This window comes from Balaenoptera borealis (genome assembly GCF_965194805.1).
Source record: "Balaenoptera borealis genome assembly, chromosome: 17".
Classification (NCBI taxonomy): Eukaryota; Metazoa; Chordata; class Mammalia; order Artiodactyla; family Balaenopteridae; genus Balaenoptera; species Balaenoptera borealis.
In genome coordinates, this window is record NC_138876.1 from 43,596,737 (window position 1) to 43,619,106 (window position 22,370).

Here is a 22,370-nt window from a genome sequence, read left to right on the forward strand (position 1 = left end):
CCTATAAATTTATTGTTTGTTAGTATAAATATTTTATTATGAATTTGTTTTTTATGTTCATTCTTTATATCCTGGAATCACTACAGCATAAGCTATTATATAAGCTCAGCTATATGGATCAACTATCCTTACCCAACTACTTGAAAATATCTAATGTATTGATGGTTTTTATTTTAGGCTTTTCTCAAAGCAGATTCAAATGTTATTTTCTACCTTTGCCAATCTTTGGACATTTTAACATTATTGCTTTACAAGAATCTCCTTCATCTTAAATAGCTATAAATTATTAGTCCATTAATTGGATGTGATAAAGAACTTCCATCAGTTAAAAATATAAATCTTATTGACACAGGGACACAAGAATTATTCATTTGAATATTGCCAACTATTACCCTTCACACATACATCAGAAAGCTGTGTTCTCACTCTCTAATTTAAATGCAATTGATAATTAAAATGTAATCTTAAAGTGTGATCAGAATGTATATTTCTGTAAATTATTTAAGTCACAAACATCAGAGGACTATATAACTAAAATGGCATATATTTCACACATGATGAATAAAAATTAATATTTCCAGGTATCAGCAGAAAAAAAGCAAATATGTACTTTATACAGATGTAAATTAAAATCTAGCAATCCTTTCACCAAAGGACATGTCCGCAGGATATTTCAAATCATGAAGTGTGTGGGTACACTCATTAACTCATGGGAATTAACCATCTGGCACATGATATCCTCACTGGTTTGAAAGAAAAATAGGTCTTTTTAAACAAAACGCTCTCCATTCAGTATGCAGAACAGTCATTAATAGAATACTCACTGTTGGGTTGAAACACAAGGAAATAAGATCTGGGGCATAGAACAAGTCATCCTTAAAAAGTTATTAGAATACCAGTGACATTGATAAAAGACCACACAACAACATTTTGCCTAACCAAAGATTTGACAACAAATAAGACAGCTGTATATGAAATAGAGGTTCTACTCACTACCAGCTACAGGAGTTTATATTACAGGTCCATCTGCTAACTATATAACTATCTGTGTACTTATACCTATAATAATACCTATATAGCTACTTATATGCCTGTAGTAGGATTCTATAGATTAACATCTGCTCCTTCCACCCACGGACCTAGCTTTGGAAAACTGTGCTCTGCTGATTGAACCTAAAATGTACCTGTGCTAATAAGCAGTCCAATTTTATTTGAATCTCGCTAGTACTACACTACCAACCAAAGCAGCAACCTAACTCTTTCTCACCCCAAATAAATGGAATAGGTATACATGTTTATAAATGTAAAATAATTTACCTTAAAATTCCCATATTAAGACACAGTACACTGTAACTCTGAGTAATATAAATTATGGAATTTTATATACACTATTAATTAAAAACCACAAAAATTAAACATTTGCTCTATTACAAAACCAATTCTTATTACTCTATAATAGGGAGTCACAGTAGGGGGATGTCATCATCTGTTTTATAAGCATTACTTAGGTGCCTCCTATGTATTCAAGCTTCCATTTTGAGGCTCAAAGAGAATATAAAAGAAGTAAAGTATGTTGCCCAGGAACTTACCATGTAATTAGGGCAGAAACCTACACATATGAGTCAACTTGGAAAAAATTCTAAGGCTACATGCAAGTTTAAGAGAGTATATATTATGATAAAATAAAATACCAAAGTGTAAGTAAGGTAAACTTAATAAGCAAATGCTTCTTATACCCAGTGAACCTTAATATGAGCTTTGAAAGAAGAGGACACTTTGGGTTGAAGGATAGCAAATAGAAAAGAATTATAAGAGAATAGGTAAGGACTGGAGGAGAGAAAATTACTTCCCTTGTTAGAATAGAAGACCCTGTAGGAAGAGTGAAAGGTGAGTTGGGAAAGATACATTGGGGTTAATGGAGATCCTGATATCTGCATAATGGATTTGAAGAAATAGGAAGTCACTGTAAATTCATGAGCCAAGCGGCACTGTGACAGAGAGCTCCTGGAAGCAATATACAAACTGGAGTCCAATAGAAAGAGACTGAATATAAAAGGCATGAGGACAAGGCAGTTCATATTTGATTTTATATAAATGGGCAAGAACCCATGGCTCCCAAACATTCACAGGCTAATCCGTGGAATAAACTACATACCACGTGATCAGAAGCGAAAATAGGGAACATATAAGAGGAATAAAAAGACAGGCCTCTTCCCAACCTTGACTATCCTCACAGTACTTGCTTATTATTATATGAAAAGTCTACTTTTCACCCTGCTTTGAATGCTTAAATGAGCCCAGTATTTCAGTTAAGTCCTGAACCTCCAAAATTCATCTGGGTTCATATCACATTCCATCCTAGTTATACTACTCCTCCTTTCTTGGTTCCCTCAAACCCTCTCTCCATTTAGTGTGACTTTTCCAAGCCCCACTTTCATTTTGAGTGTTTATGTTGGCTCTCACTCCCTTACTGGAGTAATACTCTGATTTTGATCTTACCATCCCAACTCTCACCTTAGAGTCTTTCCTCTAATTGGAAGCCTCAACTTCTGAGCACCATACACACTTGAGATTGGGGTCCTTGTCTATTGTGTGCCCAATTATATCTTATATCTAGCTGGCTTTACACAAATAATTAAGATCTGAAGATTATAGCAAAAAGGGAATTTGGACTGTCTGTGATACCAAATCCACTTTTAAAAATATATTTATTTTATTAATCATTCTAGCCTCCTATGTCCTCAAACTAGAGGAGTTTTATACTGTTTCTGGAACCAAATTTATTAATCCACAGAGCTTCAGACAAAGCCCTCCACTTTTGGAATTCAGAGCAGTGCCCTATGATAATTGCTTCACAAGCTAAGACATGGAAAGTTTGGTAACCACACAGAAGATTGAGATTATCTTCACACTTACCTACTTGACACCTCATTTGGTGTAAATCTGAAGGACAGTTTCATACAGAACGCCACATGGCTCACTGTCCAAATTCCTAACGAAAGCTTCTTTAAGCGAGACTTCCTCCCCTTGCATTTTGTGCTTTTCCTTGGAGAATTCCCCCCCCCCCCCAAACACTTACAAGGTGAGATACATTTTAGGTACTGAAATATGTCAAGTCTTAACCCCAGGTGGTATGACTATAGGCATTTCACAATTGAGAAAAATCATGAATTTTTAATAATTTTGCTGGTGACAATTGTCTTTTCTTATTGTTGTTAGATTATTCTTTTCCCTCCCACTCACATTTTTATACCATTCTTTAACTCCAGTTTTAAAACAAAACACCACAACTTTTGAAAACACAGTTGGAAGCATTTGACCACTTGGTACACAGAACTGCCTAGCAGTAGCCCTCCCCACCCCCTTGCTAAACGTCCTAGATTGGGCATGAACTTTAAAATCTCAGGGGACTTCCCTGGTGGTCCGGTGGGTAAGACACCACACTCCCAATGCAGGGGGCCTGGGTTTGATCCTGGCTGGGGAACTAGATCCCACATGCATGCCACAACTAAGAGCCCACATGCTGCAACTAAGAGTCTGCATGCCACAACTAAAAAGTCTGCATGCCACAACTAAGACCTGGCGCAATGTAAATAAATAAAATAAAATCTCAGATACAGAGACAATTCTACCAGGTGTTGGCTGTTCTGGAGTGGATATAAAAAGCAGTGCTCTGAATACCACATTAGAGGCAGGAATTTTGAAGGCTGAAAACCCACCCTCCTTTATTAAATAATTCATTTATTCAACCACCACTTACTTGTACTTTTAAGAACCAAAAATAATTTTTTCCTGCAAGGTATTTTTTAATAGACTTTAATTTTTAGAATGGTTTAAGGTTCACAGCAGTATTGAGCAGAAAGTATAGAGATTTCCCATACACCCTCTGCCCCAATCCATACATGGCTTCCCCCATTATCAATATCCCCCACCAGATGTAGGTTTACAACTGATAAAACTACATCAACACATCTTTATTACCCAGAGTCCATAGTTTATATTAGGGTTTACTCTTGGTGTAGTACATTTTATGGGTTTAGTCACATATATAGTGACATGAATCCACCATCATAGTATCATACAGTACAGTTTCACTGCTCTAAAAACCCTCTGTGCTCTGCCTATTCATATGCCCCTCACCCCCACCCCTGGCAACTATTGATCTTTTTACTATCTCCAAAGTTTTGCCTTTTCCAGAATGTAATATAGCTGGAATCATACTGCAAGATGTTTTTTAATTTATCCCTTCCACACCTCCATGTGTGAGTGTGTGTGTGTGTATGTGTGTGTGTAGCAACAGGCTAATAGTATAATGTAACACCAGCCTCCCCACTTCAGCTCTGACGACATTGAGAAATAGCAAAACAGAGATTATCTTACTCATTTGGAGCAGAAGCAAAAGACATATTATTAAATAATGGAAGACCTTGGATTGCTGAGCTTATAGTACATCCCTGATACTCACTGCTCTGCCCAAAATTAAAAACTGTCCTTTAGTAGAAAAATGATAAATGGGTTTGCTAGTGCCCTGTCATGCTGACAGAAACTGTTATCCAGGTAAAAAAATAATCATTTTATGCAAAGAATGACCCATCCCCAAGCGACTGCCTAATTACTGTGCCCCAGATTTCAAATAATGATGAGAACAATCAAGATCCCTTCCAAGAATTGATATCCACTTTAATCAGGGGTTTCAACCTAGATGTGGTACAGTTTTCTGTATCTTTATCCTTTTTAGCAATTAAGATAATCTGGATGTAAGGGCTGGCAGGGATGAATCCACCTGAGTCCCCCAAGTGATTGAGCTTGTCAAGCAAATGTACAGATAGGGCTAAGCCAAAGGTTTTATAGAAATCTCCTGTAGATCCACCAGGGCCAAGAACTTTCTCTTGGGGAAGATTTTTAATTACTTCACCTATTTCTGAAAGTAAAGGGGAATCAAGTAATTCCCCAGTCTTCTGCAAATCACCTAGACAACTTGGAAGGAATGAGAACTGTTTATCTGTTCATGATATTGAGTTCTAATTTCTATATCACTCTTCATCTTATTTTTGACATAACTTACTAAGGAGCCCTGGGCCTGTGTTTGTCTTTTTCTCCTTTGGGCATCTAACTTCTATCATAGTTAAGAGTTTATTGTCAAAGCTCTCATCCTCCCACTAGTGTAGGTATTGCCTAGCTGAGTGATGGATATCTTCACTTTATGTATTATGAGTGAGCTCAGAGTTGGTGGGTTGAAGGAAAAGTTTGCTTATGACTTTTGGCAGAGGTTATCCTCCAAGTCTGGATTCTGCCTTTATTTCCTATAAAGGTTGTTTTCTCAATCAACCTTTCCCATGTATATTTTTTTATTGAACAGAGAACAGGAGTCACAAAATTGAAACAAGAGAGCAGACAACAATGTTCAAGAAAACAAACAGCTATCATAAATCCTTTTGGGAAATAGCTGTATACAAGTAAATCTGACAAATGAAATATAGATTATTAATTTTCACACCAGTAGAAACATTTTAACTGTGGTTAATTTGTGTCATCCAGTGTGTTTTATGACAATTTTGGGAGCTAGACCAGGTAATCCATTTTACAAAATCTACTTTCATTCATCTAAAGACCCTGAAAGCTTCATGTAATAAACATTTTATTTCACTAAGAAGACACTCACTTTGATAAATTAGGAGTTTCTCAAGTGACAGTGTTTGAAGAGATTTTTAAAAAATCTTTAAAGTAGATCATAACTAGATCTAAATCCAACCAAGCTATAACTATACAAGACACTAAGATTCATTTTTATAGGTTTTCCCCCTCAATAAATTAGTGGCAAGCCTTGTAGCCCTTGATTTAAAAGAATCTATCTTTCAAAATACAGTATTATCTATTTCAAAGTTTAGGTCCCCATTCAAGTATTTCATAGCACATCAGACATTTTTATTTATTGTCAAACATTGTTATTTTCATTTTTTTTAATCTTCAACTTTCACATTCAATCCTAACTTCTTAAAGTCATGTCACATTTTATGTTTTAAGTTTTGCATTATTATATAGACTCTCAAGCTTAAACTCCTTCTAGCTATTTATTTGTTATGTATTTTTATGATCATTATTAATAAAATTAATTGAATTCTGTAACATTTTAAAGTAAATTTTAATGAACTTCTTCAGATACTTGGCATTGGGCCTCCAAAATTTGTTCTGTGTTTTCCAAGTTGTTTAGACAGCAACTTGATCAATATGGTAATTTTCTGGAAACTCTCTTCTTATTATTGTTGATTATTTTTAATTAACTCAAATTTAGTTCCTAATCTGTTATAATCCTTAGCGATGCATGGCACAAGTATGTCTTTTCCTAGTAAGCTAGCATTGATAGTAGAATTTCTGGGCTCTGTTCTCCTATTTAGACCTAGGAAAGCGCTAGCATTGATAGTAGAATTTCTGGGCTCTGTTCTCCTATTTAGACCTAGGAAAGTGCTCATTATTTGTTGCCCTTGGTGCAGAAGGGAAAATTAAAAGACTTGCAGTGCACTTCTTCATAAACTTGGAATTTTGCCCTTCATCAAAGACCTTGAAGAAGAAGAGGTTGGACTGTCTTTGCTAGAAATGCCAGTTTATAGTTCTGGTGACCAATGACCTTAGATTTTTCCAGATATATACTATTTGAAATACTCTGTCCTGTTGTCTGATAATATGTCTTTAATTTTGATTTAGAAAATATGATCACTGCTGTCTGACTTATCATCAGAACCTACTCTTAAAGTACAATTCCCCAAAGTTCCTCACTCTCCAAACCTCATCTAGGACAGAACCATGTAACACTTACTAATTTATAGAAGGCCACTAAGTTCCAAGAAAGAGAAAAATCCAAATGTGCCTTTTAGTAAGGTGGTCCTTGCTCATCATAGAACTTCTTGGGAGCTAACAAATCTAGGTGCTGTATAATAATCACAACTTACATTCATAAAGTTTTTTTTTTATTATTAACTTATTTATTTATTTTTGTCTGCGTTGGATCTTCATTGCTGAGCATGGGCTTTCTCTAGTCACAGCGAGCAGGGTCTACTCTTCATTGTGGTGCACGGGCTTCTCATTGCGGCGTCTTCTCTTCTTGTGGATCACGGGCTCTAGGTGCATGGGCTTCAGTAGTTGTGGCTAGCAGACTCTAGAGCCCAGGCTCAGTAGTTGTGGCCCATGGGCTTAGTTGCTCTGCGGCATGTCGGATCTTCCCAGACCAGGGATCGAACCCATGTTCCCTGCATTGACAGGTGGATTCTTAACCACTGCACCACCAGGGAAGTCCTTCATGAAGCTTTTATAGTTTATAACACACTATCAGCTCACCTAAGCCTCACATCTCTTTGAGACCGATATTATGACCCCCAGTATACAAAGGAGTATATTACTTACCTCTAGCAATTAAGTCCAAAACTTGGACTCTCCTCTTCTCCTCGCTGCTCTTCCATGACCCCACAGTTCTTTCTGGATTATACTTCTTTGTGTATTGCAGACAATGGTTATGAACATGCAGTGACCCTTTCCTGAAGCAGGAAGTTTGCATAAATAGCCTGGCCCAGTGTCTGCACAACATCTCAATAAAAAAAAAAACAAAACAGCAACTCAAATCCATTCTCTCTGACAATAAGGCAGATTCTCTCTGACAATAAGGCAGATCTTTGTTTTGAGTTTCCTTAAAGAGCACTGTAGTAGTTTCACACAGTTCTTCACATAGAAAACCTTCTTAGATTTTTCTCCTTAGACACTACATTCTTCCCCTAGAATTTCAAACTCAAAGCTCCTGCTAAAACCTTTTTCTATCCCTGACCATCCCCCTCGACCCCCATAATCTTTATGATGTCTTTCTATTGCTTTTCTCTTCACCCCTCACTTCCTCCATCTCTCCTGTCATCTCTTCCCATCACTAAAGCTTTTTTTATCCACCAACCTGCCTAGTGGGCCACTGAAAGTATTGAAAGATTCCTGAAAGTCTTGTTTTTTCTTACCCTTACAGGTTTTCTCCGAAGAAAATCTTGTTGAGAGTCCCTCTCAATAACAATAGTACTTTGTAGGAGGGAACAAAGAGAGGAGATTTAACGTTTGGGGAGTGTTTATTTTATGCCATGTCCTGATGGGCAGTGTGAAGTGGTAGAAAACTAGATTTAGATTAAGATTGCTCCACCTACCAGCTATGTGATCTTGGGCAAGTTGTTTATTTTCTATTTTGCCTCAGTTTCACTCGTAGTACTGTTTTGAGAATGAAAAGATATAATGTATGCCATTTGCCTGGTGTATAGACACTAAATAAAGTGTATTTTTGTAATGGCATAAAGTAAATTTTGCAAAAGAGGAAAATGAGTTTTTCAGAAATTTAATACTGAACCTAGGTCACAAAGCTCATAAATAACAAGGCCAAAAAGAGAGCTCAGTGGATACCAAGTGACCAGGAACAGTGTGTTGACACTACATTCATTTAGTGCAGGAGGTGTTCATTAGTGAACTTCCCATATGGAGAGTTAATTTTTGCCAAAGATCTACCTTTCTGCAACTTCAACCAAGAAGTTTTCATTTGGGTTTTGATCAGCAGTTCACATATTTGATCATCAATATTACTTCTGTTCTCCCTTCTGCCTCATGACAACAAAAGTGCACGCAGTTACATATGATAGGACAACTGAATTCAGTACTATTTTTCTTGTCACAGTTCTGCTTTCTCTGACAGCTTGAAAGTTATGATTGTCTGGACAATTTTCAAAATATTTAAAACAAGCTTTCATTTCAACTAAAAAGAAATCAATCACTTCATCTGAACTGATAGGAATAGCAGGGCTCCTGGAGTTTCCTTTATGCCTAGAACAAGGTCAAAATACAGAATGTTCTTGTTTGACTTAACTGCCTTCAAATATACTTAATAGTATCTATTTTATAAAGATTATTTGTTGCTAAACCCATTGATATTTACATTTTTTTTAAACATCTTTATTGAAGTATAATTGCCTTACAATGGTGTGTTAGCTTCTGCTTTATAACAAAGTGAATCAGTTATACATATACAATATGTTCCTTTTCTCTTTCCTCTTGCATCTCCCTCCCTCCCACCCTCCCCATCCCACCCCTCTAGGTGGTCACAAAGCACGAGCTGATCTCCCTGTGCTATGCGGCTGCTTCCCACTAGTTATCTATTTTACATTTGGTAGCGTATATATGTCCATGACACTCTTTTACCCTGTCACATCCCACCCCACCCCCTCCCCATATCCTCAAGTCCATTCTCTAGTAGGTCTGTGTCTTTATTCCCGTCTTGCCACTAGGTTCTTCATGGCCTTTTTTTTTTTTTTTTCCCTTAGATTCCGTATATATGTGTTAGCATACTGTATTTGTTTTTCTCTTTCTGACTTACTTCACTCTGTATGACAGACTCTAACTCCATCCACCTCATTACAAATACCTCCATTTCATTTCTTTTTATGGCTGAGTAATATTCCATTGTATATATGTGCCACATCTTCTTTATCCATTCATCTGTCGATGGACATTTGGTTGCTTCCATGTCCTGGCTATTGTAAATAGAGCTGCAATGAACATTTTGGTACATGACTCTTTTTGACCTATGGTTTTCTCAGGGTATATGCCCAGTAGTGGGATTGCTGGGTCGTAGGGTAGTTCTATTTGTAGTTTTTTAAGGAACCTCCATACTGTTCTCCATAGTGGCTGTATCAATTTACATTCCCACCAACAGTGCAAGAGTGTTCCCTTTCCTCCACACCCTCTCCAGCATTTATTGTTTGTAGATTTTTTGATGATGGCCATTCTGACCGGTGTGAGATGATATCTCATTGTAGCTTTGATTTGCATGATATTTACATTTTTAAAACATCTTTATTGGAGTATAATTGCTTTACAATGGTGTGTTAGTTTCTGCTTTATAACAAAATGAATCAGCTATACATATACATATATCTCCATATCTCCTCCCTCTTGCGTCTCCCTTCCATCCTCCCTATCCCACCCCTCTAGGTGGTCACAAAGCACTGAGCTGATCTCCCTGTGCTATGCAGCTGCTATATTTACATTTTTTAAACTACAAGGCAAGACAAATTTGATCAAGAACAATTTTCTTGAAAGCAATTTAAAATCCATTGATAATAATAAATGCTTTTATTGAACATGCTCTCCTCAACACCTCAAGTTTTTGATCAAGAAAATGGATGTCAGTCTTAGGCAAACTTTAAAACACTTAAAATTTGACTCAACCATTTCTCTCCTCAACTTTTGAACTCAATGTGTTATGGCACATTTATTTTTTCTTCTCTGACAGTAAGACTTTATTATTATGTAGGTGCATTTATCATAAGATCTTATTCCTCTCAGAGCTCTTTGACTTTCAAAAGAGGACAACAAAAAAGTCTATGTTTAATTCAAGTAATAGATGGTACCAAAAGAGACTAAGCATTTTGAAAGCATTAACAGTTTAAAAAGGACTTTTACATATGGTATCACTTTTGTTTCTCTGGGTAGCCATATGTAGATGGTATTATTATTCTTTTATCCCTTTTTTTCCGAATAAGGATACTGACACCTCAGAGATAAAATGAGTTGTCCATGTGGTCAAATAGTTCAAATACAGACCTTCTTACCCCAGAGACCATACTCTTCTCACTATATACTGACCAGCCTCCCCTCACATGAAATGTCATTTCCAGACACTAGTGGGTGAAGCACAGGTGAACTTGAGAACAAAACAATGCAATCAATAACAAAACAATGCAATCAAAACAAAACAATCAATAAATAGATTCATAAATAGTGGAAAATTCTATGTTGATACTACCCATGGTGCATCCATCCAAGAGTTGTTTTGTTACACTTAAATCAGAAAATAACAGAACTGTGGTCTTGCCAGAGAGAGGTAGAAGATGACATGAATGGTTGGGACTTCTTTTGCTCTGCAAGGAAAATATTTGTTGAGCAGGTTCTTCTAGGGTTACCTAGAAGAAATGAGAAGCTGACATAATAAAACAATACCTACAGTTAGCTAGCTTTATTTGACAGATTAGGGAGCTAGGATGTGATCAGGATACAGGTTGACCTCTGAGATTATTGTGACAAATAAACTCAATTCCTCTCTTTTCTTCTTCTTTATTCCCTCATCTCCATTCTCTATGATAAAACAAAGATTTTGTCTAGAATTCTGAAATAGCATTTTATTATAAAATTACTACAAACTCTATGCAGAAAATTTTTCAAATACAGAAAAATAAAGTACGCAAACCACCTTACATCCCACTACCCAGAGATAATCACAGTTAACATATCAATACACTATACAGTTGACCCTTGAACAACACAGGTTTGAACTGCACAGATCCACTTACACGCAGATTTCTTTCACTAAATAAGTTCTAAAATACTATAGGATCCATGGTGGATGAATCTGAGGATTCAAAAACATGGATATGAAGGGCTTATAAAGTTATACACGGATTTTCAACTTCAAGGAAAGTTGGAGCCCTGTGTTGTTCAATGATCAACTGTATATCTTTCAAGTAGCTTTTTTCTTTAAAATATTACATTACACATATAGTTTTATATATAATTGTTATCAGTATAGTGTACCTTTTCACTTACAGAAATTTGGGTTAAATTGATTGAATATATGATCCAAATTTTTCATGGCATCCTGTGTTCATTCTTGTTCTTGTACCTTCACACACTGACCCTCGGCTTGGCCATGTGACTTGCTTAGGCCAGTGGACTGCAGCACATTTGTAGTAAACAGATCCAAGTCAACAGAATTTCCCTTCAGACGTCTTTATAGACTTTGAGAGGTGGTTGTTTTAAGCAAATAGATTTGGGGGTAGCTTATTAGGCAGCAATAGTTAACTGATACAACATTCTATAATAGATACACACACATGCTAAATTTATTCTTCGCCCTTCTATTATTCTATACAGATCAACCAGAGTGATTGTCTTAAAATGGAAATAAAATCATGTTATTTCCTTTGTAAAACATTTCAATCACTTCCTCACTGCTTTGGAATACAATCCAATCAACTCAGCATGGCCTGTAAGCCCTGGGTAATCCACTCTTGCCACTCATCCACCCTTATTCCTTGGTTCCTCCCCTTCATGCACCACACTCCAGCCACACGGGTCTTTTTAAAATGTCTCTTCCCCACAGAGCCATTGTACAGGGTGTTCTCTCAACCTGGAATGCTGACTGTATGCCACTGCTCATCCAACAGCTCTGATTTTAAATATCATCAACTCATAAAAAGTTTTCTTGGTGATACTATCTAAAGAAGTGTCCTTCAACCTACAGTTATTTTCATCATCACATTTCTCTCTTAGCACTTGTCACAATAATAAACACTTATTGGCTTAGTTGCTTCTTGTCTATCTACCTTTCTTGGTCATGAAATCAATGAGGACAGGGTCATGTCTGTTTTATTCACTGTGCTATCCCCAACTTCTATCTGAATATTCGGAAACCTGTGGGTTCAACATATTTTGAGTAAATGTATGAAAATTTATACCAAAATTAAATTTTAAAATACCCTATTTTTGGACATACAGGCAGTTTTTATATGTATATATTTGACACATATTCTACATATTTATCAAAGCTTTTAAAAATCAGCAAGAAAAAATGTTCAACATGATAAATGTAATGAACACTGCTGTGTGTTATACATGAAAGTTGTTGAGGGTAAATCATAAGCATTCTCATCACAAGGCAAAAATTTTTTTTTTCGATTTCTTTAATGTTGTATCTGTATAAGATGATACATGCTCACTAAACTTACTGTGGTAATCATTTCATGATGTATGTAAGTCAAAACATTATGCTGTGCACCTTAAACTTATACAGTACTGTACATCAATTATATCTCAATAAAACTGGAAGGAAAAAAAATCAATGAGAAAAAAAGATGGAAACCCAAAAGAAAATCAGAGAAGAATATGACAGGCAATTTCATTAATTAAAAAAAGAAATACAGATGAATAAAAGCATATATATAAATGTCATACCTCAATAGAAATGAAAAGTAAAATGTTATACAAAACATTATCTAACATTATTTATAGTTCAAAAAATGTAAACAATTACATTACAACAATTCAAGAATAAGCACTCCTAAACCCAGGTGACTCAAGCATAGATGGATATAATTTTTCTGGAGGCTTCATAGACATGAGATATCATGTGTATTAAAAGTATGCAATTCTTTGACCTTACAATTCCACTTCTGGGAAGTTATCTTAAGGAAACAGTAATGAAAGGTTACCACCGTTGTAAAACCTATCCATATACCGATGAAGTGACAGCCAAGACTCTGCCCTGCACTGGTCACTTTCTTGTGCATATTTCTTTATTTACTAGGTGTTTTTTCTCCTAGGACACAGGATTTGCGATGCATTCTCACCTCTGTTAAGCCTCCTTTTTAATATTTTTTTGGAAAAAATAAAAGCTTCATTGTCCTACTAATGATTACCTACTTTCCATAGTCTCCTAAAGAGTCAGTCACGTGGATAATATTGGAAGGCATAATAGGTTCAACTCCATAGAACAAAACCTAATTACTCAACTTCCTAGAGTCTCAAAATACTTAATGGGGATTTTAAAATGATATTGTATGTGAAATTGCTTTGTCAATTCTAGTTGATGGTTTTACCAAAATTTTTGTAGTGGATTCTTCACCCAGATCTCTGATGTCTCCTTTTATAGTCATCTTTATTAAGAATTCTTGTACTTAAATGTTGGCATACCCCAGGATTCTGTTCTTAGCTTTCTTTTACTTTCAAAATATATATAATCCCTGAGCTGATTTTATCTACTATAATACCTTCAAACAGCATTTATTATTGATGGTTCCCAATTTATGTTACTGTCCATCAATGTTCTGGTTCTGCTCTTTTCTTCTAGGCATATATATGAGTAAGATTGTGCTTTCCTACTCCTTTGAAGTTACACATGCCTGTGTGACTTTCTTTGGCCAGTATAACTTTAACCAGAAGAGACATGTGTGACTTCCAGGCAGAAGTCTCTAAAAGACAGTGTGCAATTTTATTGATACAAAGTTCTCTCCTATTCAAGGACCAGTCACTTTCCAATTGATAAAGTTTCCTTTATCTGATGTCTTTAAGTAAGCGTTAGAGAGATATGTAACATCAGCAGAAAATAAAACTGTTGTTTTTAAGTCACTGTTTTATGGATGTTTGTTACTGCAGCAGAACTCACTGACACTGCCTCAATTCCATTTTATTTTTCAGCCTGGATGTCTATACTCTGATGCTCCACAGACAAAGTATAACATAATCTTCCCTTCAAATTGATTATCCTCTGGTGTCCTCCATATCTGTTAATGGAACTTCTGTACAATTAGTTGTCCTGGGATTCATCTTAGTCCTTCTCTATTACACCCACATCTAATCAGTTATGGAACCCATTCATTCTATCTCCTAAGTACCTTCATATGAAGCTCCACAGTCTGTTTTAACTGGTGCTACCTTGACTCATGCCATAGTTATTACAAATCATTCCCAATTAGCTTCCAGTTCATCTGCTTAGCACCCTTCCAATCTGTCGTTCACACAACAGCAGCATGTTTAAGCTTCCTAAAACTTAAAAGTGATCAAATCACTTCTCAACCTAAAATGATTCAAGCTATTACCTCTGGCTACCTTTCAAGTCTTATTTCTCTCTCACAGACTTTATGCTCCAATCATACTAAACTCCTTGGATGAATATGTCCTATTATTTCCTACATTTATGCCTTTGTCTTTGCTTTTCTCAAACATTTCTATGTCAAATCCCTAGCATTCGAGTATTCTGAAGATAAACATACAGTTTTAGCTACTTCTTGGATGGTGTAACTGAGCAAGTGGGCTCGTTTCACACTGTTCAATGGAAAGTCCAAATACCAACGCAACGGCCTTTTGCAGAGAGAAAAGGCTTAGTAGAGTGGCCAAGCAAAGAGACAGAAGGCAAGGCTCAGTTCTGTCTCCCCAGTCAGCTTTTGTGTGGGATATTTATTGTGGGAGGAGGGAATAAGAGGGTGTTGGGACTAAGAAATGATTGGTAGGAGGGTAAAGAGAAGTGTTAAGAGTCTTCTGAGCAGGTGCAACTGTCTTTCAAGTCTCTTCATGGGTTGTATGTGTAAATTCAGGGGGGTCCATGTGTTTAAGGCAGTAAATTTTCAGCCCATGACATCTAAAATTCACTGATCATTCTAGTCCTTAAATACATCTGAGTGATGTTCAGTCAAAGGAAGATGTCAGCAGCTGTTTTCTCATCTGTAGTTTTCCTATTTTTCTGCAAACTAAGCTAAAGGGTCTTAATTAATCATCTTTTGCCTTATTTTAACCCAGTGGGTATGAGCATACAGTTTCAAAGGTAGAGTGATTTGTCTTGAAAAATTAGCTAAGAATGGGGAAAAAAATCCACCAACTCATGTTTTATTAAGAAAATATTGTCTGTGTATCTGTAGACTTTAAATATTTTTTAAATCACTGTTCATCTTAGAATTCTCAATGTGGAACTGAAAACTAAAACTGTAAGTCATTTTAAAACTTCAAATAATAGAATTTTTAAGGCTAGAATAGAATCCATTTGGAATGGTTAAGCTGCCATATATCATGATATACCAGTATAATGTCTTCTGGGTGGAAATAATGTGTACTATTTAGAACCCAAGCAAAAATGAATATCAAAACCAAACAACTTTGATTCCATAAATTGCTGAGACTCTCTCCATGTTACTACTGACTTCAACATGACTTCCCTCCAATAAAATATGTGACAAAGAATTTTCAGATGCTGTCAGCAAGCTCCAGGTAGAATAGCTTCTGTTCTTAGTGAGTGGCCATAGTAGCGGTAAAGGAAGACTCTGAGCCCGCCTCCTCCCACAGGCAAACCAAGATTGTAAGTATTTACAGAGAAACTATCCATGAGAACAACCTGAATACTATCAGAAAAGATCTTCTACAGCTAAAGATATAAAGAAGGAACCACAATAAAACAGGTAGGAGGGACGGAGACACATATAGTTAAGACCCATACTTCTGGGTAGGCAACCCACAAAAGGGAGGATAATTACAATTGAAGTGGTTCTCCCCAAGGAGCAAGGGATCCAAGCTCCACATAAGTCTCCCCAGCCAGGGGGTCTGGCACCAGGAAGAGGAACCCTCAGAATATTTGGCATTGAAGGCCAGTGTGACTTACATTTGGGAGAGCCACAGGTCTATGGATAATAGAAACTCCTCTCTTAAAAGGAATGCATAAAATCTCACACACTGTGAGACCCAGGGCAGCAGTAATCTGAAAGGAACCTGGGACATACCCACTTGGTGATCCTTCAGAGCCTCCCAGTGAGGCAGGAGGCAATTAAAGCTCACCCTGGGGACATACATGCTGGCAGCAGCCATGTTGAGAAGCTCATCCCACCACAGGAACACTAATGATGTTAAGTGCCATTTTGAAATCCTTCCTCAAACTTATTAGTGCCAGGACCCAGCCCCACCCACCAGCAGCAGGCAGTCACCACACAAGGCAAGGTCTGACAACCAATTGGACCAGGGCCCAGCCACACCTCTCAGCATGCTCACAGGAGTTGGCCTGGCCACAGCAGAAGGACACATGCAGCCCACATAAAGAGCACCTCCAAAACATATAGCTCTCATAATCAGAGGTGAGGGTGCTGCTGGGCCCCATAGTACATTTCTTACATAAGACCACTCCTCCATGATCAAGAAATGTAACCAACCTACATAAAAATACACAGAAATAAAAACAGCAAATAAGACAAAATGAGGCAACAGAGAAAAGTGTTCCAAATGAAGGAACAAGATAAAACCCCAGAAGGAGAACTAAGTGAAGTAGAGAAGCAATCTACCCAGTAAAGAGTTTAAGGTAATGATCATAAAGATGTTCAAAGGACTTGGGAGAAGACTAGATGAACAAAGAAGTTAGAAGTTTTTAACAAAGAGTTAGAAAATGTAACAAAGAACAAATCAAAGCTGAAGAATACATAACTGAAATAAAAAATACACTAGAAGGAAGAAGCAGTAGATTAGATGATACAGAGGAACAGATCAGCAAACAAGAAAGCAGAGTAATGGAAATCACTTAAGCTGAACAGAAGAAAAAAAAGAGTTTAAAAAATGAGGGCAGTTTGAGATGTTCTAGGACATCAAGTGAACTAACATTGGCATTATAGGGGTCCCAAAAGAAGAAGAGAGAGAGAAAGGGGCAGAAAACATATTTAAAGGCATAATAGCTGAAAATTTTCCTAACCAGGGAAAGAAAACAGACATCCAGGTCCAGGAAGCACAGAGAGTCCCAAACAGGTTTCCAAAGAAAACCACACCAAGATACATCATAATTAAAATGGCAAAAATTAAAGATAAAGAGAAAATATTAAAAACAACAAGGAGAATGCAACATTGTGTACAAGGGAACTCATAAAGGGCTATCAGCTTACTTTTCAGTAGAAATTCTGCAGGACAGAAGGGAGTGGCACAATATACTTAAAGTGATGAAAGAAAGAAAAAACCTTCAACCAAGGGTATTCTACTTGGCAAGGCTTTATTCAGATTTGAAGGAGAGATCAAAAGTTTTACAGACAAGCAAAAGCTAAAAGCACCACCAAAGCAGTTTTACAAGAAGCTAAAGTGACTTCTCCAAACTAAAAAGAAAAGGCTGAAACTAGAAATATTAAATTATAAAAGGAAAAATCTCATTGTTAAAGGGAAATATACAGTAAATGTAGTAGATCAATCAACTTATAAAGCTAGTAGGATGGTTAAAAGACAAAAGTAGTAAAATCTTTTATATCCACAATAAGTAGTAAAGGGATACACAAAACAAAAGGATGTAAAATTTAATGTCACAAACAGTAAATTGGTAGGGTGGGGAGTAAAAATACAGGGTTGTTAAAATGTGTTTGAACTTAAGAGATCAGCAACTTAAAATAACCATATAGATATAGAAATATATATAGATACTGATTGCTATATATAAACTCCTAGTGTCCACAAGCCAAAAATCTATACTAGATACACACACACACACACACACACACACACAAGAAAAAAATCCAAACATATCACTAAAGGATGTCATCAAATCACAGGGAAGAGAGCAAAAGAAGAAGAAAGGAAAATAAAAGAACCACAAAAACAAAGTAAAAACAATTAACAAAATGGCAATAAGTACATACATATCAATAATTATTTTAAATATAAATGGACTAAATGCTCCAACCAAAAGACATAGAGTAGCTAAATAGATATGAAAACAACACTCATATATATGCTGCTTACAAGAGACTCATTAATGATCTAAAGAAAAACACAGACTAAAAGTGAAGGGTTGGAAAAAGATATTTTATGCAAATGGAAATGAAAAGAAAGATGGGATAGCAATACTTACATCAGACAAAATAGACTTTAAAACAAAGACTGTAACAAGAGACAAAGAAGAAAATTACATAATGATCAAGGGACAAATCCAAGAAGAAAATATAATTATTGTAAATATATATGTACCTAACATAGGACCATCTAAATACATAAAGCAAATATTAACAGACATAAAGGGAAAAATTAAAAGTAACCCAAAAATAGTAGGAAACTTTAACACCCCACTTACAGCAATGAACAAGTCATCCAAACATAAAATCAGCACAGAAACATTGACCTTAAAACACACGTTAGACAAGATAGACTTAATAGACACATATAGAACTTTCCATCCAAAAGCAGCAGAATATACATTCTTTTCAATTATACAAGGAACATTCTCCGGGATGGATCACATGGTAGGCCAAAAAACAAGTCCCAGTAAATTTAAGAATACTGAAATTATATCAATCATCTTTCTTAACCAAAATGCAATGAGACTAGAAATCAACCACAAGAACAAAACTGCAAAAAACACAAACACTTGAAGACTAAACAATATGATACTAAACAACAAATGCATTACTGAAGAAAACAAAGAAGAAATCCAAAACTATCTGGAGACAAATAAAAATCAAACAAAATGATCCAAAATCTATGGGAAGCGTTAAAAGCAGTTCTAAGAGGGAATTTACAGCAATACAAGCTTACCTCAGGAAACATGAAAATTCTCAAATGAACAACCTAATCTTACACCTAAATGGACTAGGAAAAGAACAAACAAAATCCAAAGTTAATAGAAGGAAAGAAATCATAAAGATCAGAGCAGAAATAAATGAAGTAGAGACTTAAAAAAATTTTAAAAAAAGAAAAGACTGATGAAACTAAGAGTTGGTTCTTTGAAAAGACAAACAAAATTAATAAAACTTTAGCCAGACTCATCAAGAAAAAAAGGGTCCATATCAACAAAGTCAAAAATGAAAGAGAAGTTACAACCAACACCAAAGAAATACAAAAGATCATAAGAGACTACTACAACCAATCATACGTCAATAAAATGAGTGGCCTAGAAGAAATGGGCCAATCCTAGAAATGTACAATCTCCCAAGATTGAATAAGGAAGACATAGAAAATATGAAGAGAATAATTATCAGTAATTAAATCAAATCAGTAATTTAAAATTCCCAAAAAACAAAAGTCCAGAACCAGAAGACTTCACAGATGAATTCTACCAAACATTTAGAGGAGAGTTGACACCTATCCTTCTCAAACTATTCCAAAAAATGTAGAGGAAGGAAGGTTTCCCAACTCATTCTATGAGGCCAGCGTCACCTTGGTACACAATGCTGATGAAGACAGCACTAAAAGAAAATTACAGACCAATATCACTGGTGAACATAGATGCAAAAATCCTCAACAAAATATTAGCAAACTGGACCCAAAAATACACTAAAAGGATTACATACCATGATCAAGTGGAATTTAACCAAGGAATGCAAGGATTTTTCAATATCTGCAAATCTATCAATGTGATACACCACATTAACAAATTGAAGAATAAAACCCATATCATCATCTCAATAGATGCAGAACAAGCTTTTGACAAAGTTCAACATCCATTTTTGATTAAAAACTCTCAACAAAAGGGGTATAGAGGGAACATACTTCAGCATAATAAAGGCCATGTATGGCAAGCCTACAGCTAACATCATACACAGTGGTAAAAAGCTGAAAGTATTTCCTCTAAGATCAGGAACAAGACAAGCATGCCCACATTCACCACTTTTATTTAAAAGAGTATTGGAAGTCCTAGCCACAGCAATCAGACAAGAAAAATAAATAAAAGAAATCCAAATTGGAAAGGAAAAAGTAAAACTATCACTGTTTGCAGATGATGCATTATTATACATAAAAAATCCTAAAGATGCCACCAAAAAACTACTGGAACTGATCAATGAATTCAGTAAATTTGCAGGATACAAAATTAATATACAGAAATCTATTGCATTTCCATACACTAACAATGAACTATTAGAAACAGAAGTTAAGGAAACAATCCCATTCACAATCTCATCAAAAAGAATAAAATACCTGGTAATAAATCTAACTAAGGAAGTAAAAGACCTGTACTCAGAAAACTAAAAGACATTGAGGAAAGAAATTTAAGATGACACAAACAAATGAAAAGATACACTGTGCTCATGGATTGCAAGAATCAATATTATTAAAATGACCATACTACCCATGGCAATCTACAGATTGAATGCAATCCCTATCAAAATGCCAATGGCATTTTTCACAGAACTAGAACAAATAATTCTAAAATTTGTACAGAAACACAAAAGACCTCAACTAGCCAAAAAAAAAAAAAAAAAAAAATCTTGAAAAGAAGAACAAACCTGGAGGTATCATGCTCTCTGATTTCAAACTATACCACAAAGCTACAGGAAGCAAAACAGTGTGGTACTGGCACAAAAACAGACACATAGACCAACGGAACAGAATACAGAGCAGAACAGAATAGTTCAGAAATGAACACACATTTACATAGGCAATTAATCTATGACAAAGGAGGCAAGAATATACAATGGGAAGAATATAACCTCTTCAATAAATGGTGTTGGGAAAACTGGACAGTTACATGCAAAATAACCAAACTGGACAACTCTCTCACACCACAAAAATAAACTCAAAATGGATTAAAGACTTTAAGTTAATACCTGAAACCATAAAACTCCTAGAAAAAAACATATGCAGTACACTCTTTGACATTGGTCTTAGTAATATTTTTTTGGATCTGTTTCCTCAGGCAAGGGAAACAAAAGCAAAATGGTGAGACTACCTCAAACTAAAAACATTTTGCACCGCAAAAGAAACTTATCAACAGAAAGAAAATCTTGCCTACCTAATGGAAAATGATATTTGCAAATAATATACCTGACAAGGGGTTAATATCCAAAATATACAAAGAACTCATACAACTCAACATCAAAAAAAAAAAAAAATCTGATTAAAAAATGGGCAGAGGACCTGAATAGACATTTTCCCAAAGAAGACATATAAATGGTCAACAGGCACATGAAAAGATGTTCAACATAATTAATCATCAGGGAAATGCAAATCAAAATCACCATGAGATATCACCTCACACCTGTTAAGATGGCCATTATCAAAAAAGACAAGAAAAAAGAAGTGTTGATGAGGATGTGGAGAAAAGGGAACCCTTGTTCACTGTTGGTGTGACTGTAAGTTGGAGCATCCATTATGGAAAACAGTATGGGTTCCTCAAAAAATTAAAAATAGAAGCATCATACAATCCAACAATTCCACTTCTAGATATTTATTGGAAGAAAAATTGAAAAGATATATGCACCCTTATGTTCACTGCTGCATTATTTACAATAGCCAAGATATTGAAGCAACCTAAGTGCCCATCAATTAATAAATGAATAAAGGAAATTATAGATAGATAGATAGATAGATAGATGATAGATAAATAGATAGATAGATGGATAGATGGATAGATGGATGGATGGATGGATGTAGTGGAATATTACTCAGCCATAAAAAAAGAATGAAATCTTGCCATTTGTAATAATATGGATGGACCTAAAAGGCATTATGTTAAGTGAAATAAGTTAGCCAGATAAAGAAGAATACTGTATGTTTTCACTTATATGCGGAATCTAAAAAGCAAAACAAATGAACAAATGGAAACAGTCATATATACAGAGAACAAATAGGTGATAATTGAAGGGGAGGAGGTTTGGGGGAGGAGAGAAATAGGTGAGGGAGATTAAGAGGTACAAACTTCCAGTTACTACAATATAAGTGACTGGTATGAAATGTACAGTGTGGGGAAAATAGTCAATAACTATGTAATATTCTTCTGTGGTGACAGATAACTTAAATTATCATGGTGATCATTTTGAAATGTATAGAAATATCGAATCACTATATTGTGTTCAAGGAACTATCAG